Source organism: Halichoerus grypus, chromosome 1, assembly GCF_964656455.1.
Source record: "Halichoerus grypus chromosome 1, mHalGry1.hap1.1, whole genome shotgun sequence".
In the NCBI taxonomy this organism is placed as follows: Eukaryota; Metazoa; Chordata; class Mammalia; order Carnivora; family Phocidae; genus Halichoerus; species Halichoerus grypus.
The window spans coordinates 162,112,138-162,118,629 of NC_135712.1; the positions used below are offsets into that span (position 1 = coordinate 162,112,138).

A 6,492-nucleotide genomic window follows, 5' to 3' on the forward strand; every position below is an offset into this window, starting at 1 on the left:
CCCATACTGCACTGCGGGCATATTCTATGCATCTACACACAGTATATATTTATCTCCAAATGGACCCCTTTGTCTGCATCTCTTTTTTCACTTGCTACTATTTCTCGAACATCCTTCTATTTCAAATTTCGCAGACCTCCCCATCCGTTTTAGTGGTGCATGGTGTTCCAAGGTGTGAATGCCTGGTGATTTACATAGCTGTGCCCTACTTAGAGGCATTTGGGTGGTTTCTGATTTTTTGCTAGTGCAAGCCAGGTTGCACAAACATCTTTGTGCACACACCTTGGCATATGTTCGTATCTGCGAGTGGTGACGTGTTCAGTGGTGACGAGCTCCCCTGAACTAACTAGGCCAGACCCCCCCACCACGGGGCCTTTTGGTTGCTTCCAGTCCTTTGGCATTTGACTCGTCTTTTGGGTGCTGAGTGCTAATTCTAGACTGCTTTAGAAATATCCTTATCTTGATGGCTTCCTGCCCCTGTTCAGGAGCTCCAAGGTTTTGCTGGGAAACAGTATCGAGAGTGAGAAGACAGACAGACAGACAGGCACCCCTCCCTGGCCATTCTCCGCCCCTCATCACCCACCAACCAACTCTGACAGCTCTTCTTTGCCCGATTTTCTATGGATTTTTTATTGTGAATGTGAGTTTCTCAGCTACAAAACCATGTCCAAAGGCATTTATTTAGTCAGGGGCCCCCTTCCCCCTCCATGTTGAGATCCAGGGAAACTGAGGCCCCGGGAGAGGTGCTTTGTGCGTGTGAGGCCCTGCCCTGGCTGGGGCAGGCAGCAGCCGACACCCACCTTTCCCGGGCGACCCCCATCAGAGGCCTTCGGCCCTGTCCCTTGGCCTAATCCCGTTTTCTGCCCAGCTGAACAGTGGAGGAGGCTTATTTCTCATCCCATTTTAATGCAAAGGAGGCTGCCAGGCCTGGCTTGTTCTGAGTGTGGTGACAGTGGCCGTGAATGGGGACCCCAGTAACGGGGACAAAAATGTGACAGGGCCCTCCATCATGGCATTGTCCGACAATCGGGACATTATGGTTGCTCCTTGAGCCCTCTCCGGGAAGGGGCAGGGGCCCCCGCCTAGTATGCTAAGCAGACAGAGGCCAGGCCCGCCTTGGGCCACCCGGCCTTGGCCTGGTCAGTAATTTCATTGTGTCAGGCGCTTGGACCTGAGCAATTCAAAGCGTCCCCCCAGCTGCCTTCCTCCCTCTACCTCCCGCCACCGAGGCCTGGACGTCTGGGGTGTGGGTGGAGGGGCTCCCAGACCCCGCCTTGGGGAGGCTGCTGGTCCCATTGCCCTCTTGCGTGACCCCAGGACAGGTGCTTCCCTCTCTGGGCCTCAGCGGGTAACAATAGAGGTGACAACAGTGACAATCACCCACAACGCCGGACATTTCTGCGTGTTCGCTGTAAGCACTTGACAGGCATTCTCTCTACTAATTCTTACAGTAACCTTGGGACGGAGCTTGGACCACCCCTAGCGTACACCCCGAGGCACCCCGAGAGAGGTAACCAGGCCCGGGGGCGGCAGCGCAGCACGGTTTCGCGGGGGGACCACAGGACTCAGCAACGTGAGGGTGACACGGTGCCACCCAGCAGAAAGACAGCCACATGTGTTAAAACCTCAAGTTTTTAAAAATAAATAAATAAATAAATAATAAAACCTCAAGTTTTCTGGTCGCCATGTTAAACAATGTAAAAAGAAACAAGTGAAATGAATTTTAATAATATAATTTATGTGCCTCTACCCAAAATATTATCATTTCAGCCTATAATCTATATTTAAAATACTATTAATAAGACATTTTATAGTACTTTTCTTCGAACTAAGCCTCTGGAATTGGGTGAATAGTGGACACTCACAGCACACCTCAATCCAGACTTGTCACGTCTCAAGTGCTCGGGGGCCACATACGGCTGGTGGCTGTCGTGCTGGACAGCGCAGCTCTGCAGGGGAATGACCGGCCGAGTGCTCCTACTCAGCCTGGGCTCCTCACCTGCTCTGAGACCCCAGGCAGGGCGCTCCACCTCCCTGGGGATCAGTTTCCTTCTCTGAAGCTCCCTTCACAACCTGGATGATGGAGAGGAACAAAGTGATGCCCAGAGCCCTCCCTGGCTCACGGTTACTTGGGTGTCGGCACTCTAGCAAGGCCTCTTTGGGACCCTGGATCACTGGGCAGCTCCCCGGCAGGGCCCTTCTCCCAGACCCTGGCTGGGGCAGCCCCTCCTCCTTTCAGGCCCCGCAGAGCCCACACAGCTTCTGTGCATCACCCCCCCGGAGTACTGGGATGGGGGCCGTGGGGTATGGCTGGTGGGGGGTGCACTAAGTCGGGGGGAGTCCCAAGACTGGTTGCCTTTACTCAACCTCCCCATGCTTAACCCATTTTGCAGAAGTGGAGACAAAGGAAGCAACCAGCATCCTGAATCGGGCAGACCCAATCCAAGGCCAGAGAGTGAGCAGACTTGGGAGCCTCAGGGCCGGACCCCGAAGTACCAGAGCAGATGGGGAGGACAGGGAAGCAGACAGGGAAGCAGTGGCTGAACTGCATGTTCACCGGCCTCTTGTAGAAGTTTAGCTAGGAGAGTCCTCCCCACTCCAATTTCTTCAAAGATCTATGAGACCCTTCACTTACAAATGAAAATGCCACTCCCCAGAATGAAACCCAGGGAGAGGCAGCTGGGAAGAGCCTGTGGTCAGGAACTGGGTCTGCCCAAACTTAGTTCCGGCTGGCTCTGTGTGATGAGCGACTTGCGCTAAATCACTCACCCTCTCCACTGGGTTTCCTCACGGGCGGGGCCAGGTCTCTGCATCAAGGACAGGAAGGTGGGCCCGTGCAAACGGTTCCAGGTCAGGGGTGGAAGGGCAAAGGGAGCGGACGTAGAGACAGCTTCTTTCTCTCTGCCTACACCACCTCCTCCAGACCCCATTGATCAGAGGAGGCTCCTGTCCTCAGAACCGCAGGCCGGCCAGCTCTGCCAACCCCCGGCTCCTTTCCATTTGCGACTGGACAACTTCCAGGGCCGGAGTTGGGACAGGCAGTAATGGACCACAGAGTGAGTGATGGAGCCCCGGGAGCAGACTGGGAGGAAATGGGGGCTGGGGTGGCAGAGGACAGGGCTGTGTGGGCCTCCGTGCAGCTCAGGAGCGGTGTGCCTCCCGTCCTCCCCTTCCCCCACTCGGCTCCTCCCCCACGTCCCATCCTCCTCTGAGCCTCCCTCCAGCCCTCCCTGGTTGGCGCGGCAGCTCCATTTTCCAGAACTGGAGACTGAGGCCTGGAGAAGAGAAGGGGCTTGCCCTCGGTGACACAATAAGTGAACTCTAGAGTCCCAGAACCTTCTTCTGCTGGTCCAGAGGTGCCTAGGGACCCTCCCAGCAGCCTGTGCCATGAGTCCTCCCCATCTGCTCTGTACTTCGGGGTCCGGCCCTGAGGCTCCCAAGTCTGCTCACTCTCTGGCCTTGGATTGGGTCTGCCCGATTCAGGATGCTGGTTGCTTCCCACCTTATGTGCCATGTGACTTTGGCCAGGCCACTTCTCATTGAGTCTCAATTTCCTCATCCACCAAATGAGGAGCAGGGCTTTTGCACCTGCTCCCAGAGCGGTTGGGAACAATGTGAGAATAATTATCAGGGCCTCGGCCCTTCAGGACATGCTTGTCTGAGCCTTGACACTGGGCCCTCCCGCATCCTGGAGCCCACAACCAGACTAGTGGTCCTGATGAGCCCTGGGCTAGCCCCGAGAAGGATGAACCTGCATCCCCTCCCCTGACCTCCAGAGCTTCTGAGGCCCCGACCACAGAGTGCCTCTGACCACAGAAACTTTGTGGGCTCTGCTGTGCCTGAAGGGAAAAAAAGCTGTCCCAGCCACAGCATGGGGGAGAGGCCCCTGGTGGGGGTTGCACGATGAGCCAGCGGTCCCAAGAGAGGCCCTGCCGGGGTGCCTCCACCTGAGCAGCCACGAGGCAAGGCTCTAGGAATCACTTTGCTCCTCTTCATCACCAGGTTGTGAAGGGAGCCTCAGAGAGGAGGGGGGAACTGATCCCGAGAGGGGCAGAAGGCCGGTGAACGGCCCAGGCAGAGTGCGAGCGCATCCCCTGGCCCTGATGCTGATGGTTTGACACCTGTCTGCAACACATAGGGAGGATGTGGGAGCCACACACGCATTCTTAGAGCATTTATGGAGCACTTGCTGTGTACTGAGCACCAGGTGTTAGGGTACACCCAGCAAAGCAGTCCCAGGCCTGCTCCCAGGAACACCCAGCCCACTGGGAACCTCATCGAGCACCTAGGGATAAAGGAACAAGGTGGGGAAAACCTGCATCAGCGATAGAGGAATTGAGAACCATGCAGGGGTAGAAAAATCACTGAGCTTGTGGGGGGGGGGGGCAGTGGGGCGCAGGGGACTCACCCGGAGGGGCTTAAGGAGACCCCTCTGAGAGGAGACTAGAGCTGACTCAGGGCAGCATAGCTGGGAGAAGCATATTCCAGGCAGGGCGAACAGCAAGGGCCAGGGTCCCGAAGCAGGAAGAAGCTTTGGGGAGCCCGGGAATAGGAAGGTCCTGTGTGTTGCAGTGCAGGGGTGACAGGAAGGGCAGGAGTGACTCTGGGGACTCAGTGAGGCCCAGGTGAGGAGTCACTGGGGCGGGGAACACTGGGCTGTTCCAAGCAAGGTAATGACATCTCTGATTTCTCAGTGGGCAGAGAAGCCAGGAGACTGGCCAGGAGGCTCTTGTAGCCACCCGGACAAGAGCTGATGGTGGCAGGTCGGGGGCGGGGGGGGCAGTGGAGGAAGAGGGGAGCAGTAGATGGATGCCAGAGCTATTTAGGAGTGGGAACAGTAAGCTCAAGGATCAGGCATGGAAGGTGAAGAAGAAAGACAGGTGAGGAATGATGCTGAAGTTTATGGTCTGAGCAGGAAGATCTGGGTGGGGGATAATCAGGAGTTCTATATTGGCCTCATGGAATTGCCTGTGAGACCTTAGAATGGATAGGGCACAGGTGGTGGGATGCCTGATTTTGCTGGAGTGGATGTTTCATACCAATGGATGTTCATCTGGAGACAGACACAGAAAGAGCAGGGAGGTTGGGCCCATGGCCATGCCAACTTGACCTTAGGTTCTATTAATCAAGGTCTACACCTAGAATGAGGGAGGTGACATTTGTGCTTTATGCTGCTCAGACTCTTCCTGGATCCTGTGCCTGGGACTGGTTGAGAGGAACCAACCAGGATTGGGAGGAGTCTGCAGACACTATTTGGTAAGTGGGACTGGGGAGATGCCACGCTTCATCTTGAGTCTCTGCAGGCTGCCCCAGGCAGGGGGAGGAGGTGGGGCTTATGGCTCCAGTGGCCAGAGCATAGAGAGGCAGGCTCCAGTGTGGTGTGAGCTAGAGTTTCCTCCCAGACAGGTTCCACAGACATGGGGCAGGCTGACCAACAAGGAGGGAGCTCTGCGTTCAGGGAGCTATGTGAGCTGGGGATGGACAGCCTCACAAGGAGGGTGATGCAGATGGTCTCTCGCATTGGGAGGGGGTAAGACCCCTCCTACTCAGCGATGCGGCCTCCACAGGGGAACAATGTTCCCAGGGAGCAGCAGAAACCACTACTGATTACAAATTGCTCTGTGATTTTTCTCTCGTTACCAGGGCGACGGCAGGCTGAGCATCTTAAGCAGCAGCAGGATGCAGCCAGCTCTTTTAAAGCCATAGATGATTTCCCTTCAGGGTTCTCTTTCTTCACTTCCTCATCCTCCCCTTCCCCTTGCCCTCCTGTCTTCTTCACACCGTTCCCTCCCTCCGTCCCCCCACCCACCCTGTACTTGGCATTAGGGATCACACCTGTTCCCTACTCACTTTCTAAGTAACGTGCCTTCTTCTTGCAACTCATGCCCAGGCTTCTCACTCACAACTTCTCTGGGCCTTGGTTTCCCCACCGTCAGAATGGGAAGGACATAAGCCTGGATGACCCTACCCATCCCCGCATCTGCAAATCCAGCTCACCTGTGGACGTCCAGTGCTAATATTACCTCTGGCAGGAGGACGCTTGCTTTCCCCCGCCTGAAGCATGTCTGCGTGCGTGGCACGCATTCAGCAGCCTGCACCGGCCAATGCCGTCGCCACTGGCCACAAGGGACTACTGAGCCCTTGACATATGGCCGCTTATGTTTCATGCGCTCAAACATTTGAGATGTATTGGGTTAAATGACATTAAAACGAATTGCACCAGTTTATTTTTGCTTTTTTAGAAAAGCTTGTAATGACCTACGTGGCTCGCATTCTATTTCTATCGGAAACGACATTAAGCGGCCATTGGTGAATGTGGAGTCTCGAAGACAATGGCAGCTGCTGTGACGGAGCTCGGTGACTCATCTCATCCTGACAGAACCCCGTGACATTCTGTTCATTTTCCTATTTAGTATTCCTATTTGACGGGGGGAGAAACAAGAGGCCTGGAGAAGGAGCCCCGTGTCTGAGGGCACACGGCTCGGGTGGTCG

The 6,492-nt window shown here is 55.5% G+C and overlaps 1 long non-coding RNA gene across 1 annotated transcript; it reads left to right on the forward strand.

Moving 5' to 3' along the window:
- The first annotated feature begins 2,922 nt into the window (after window positions 1-2,922).
- Window positions 2,923-5,805, forward strand: LOC118549227 (uncharacterized). Its single transcript, XR_004923995.2, has 3 exons — window positions 2,923-3,056; window positions 5,180-5,256; window positions 5,644-5,805. It is a non-coding gene; the product is annotated as an uncharacterized LOC118549227 (long non-coding RNA).
- Window positions 5,806-6,492: the final 687 nt, after the last annotated feature.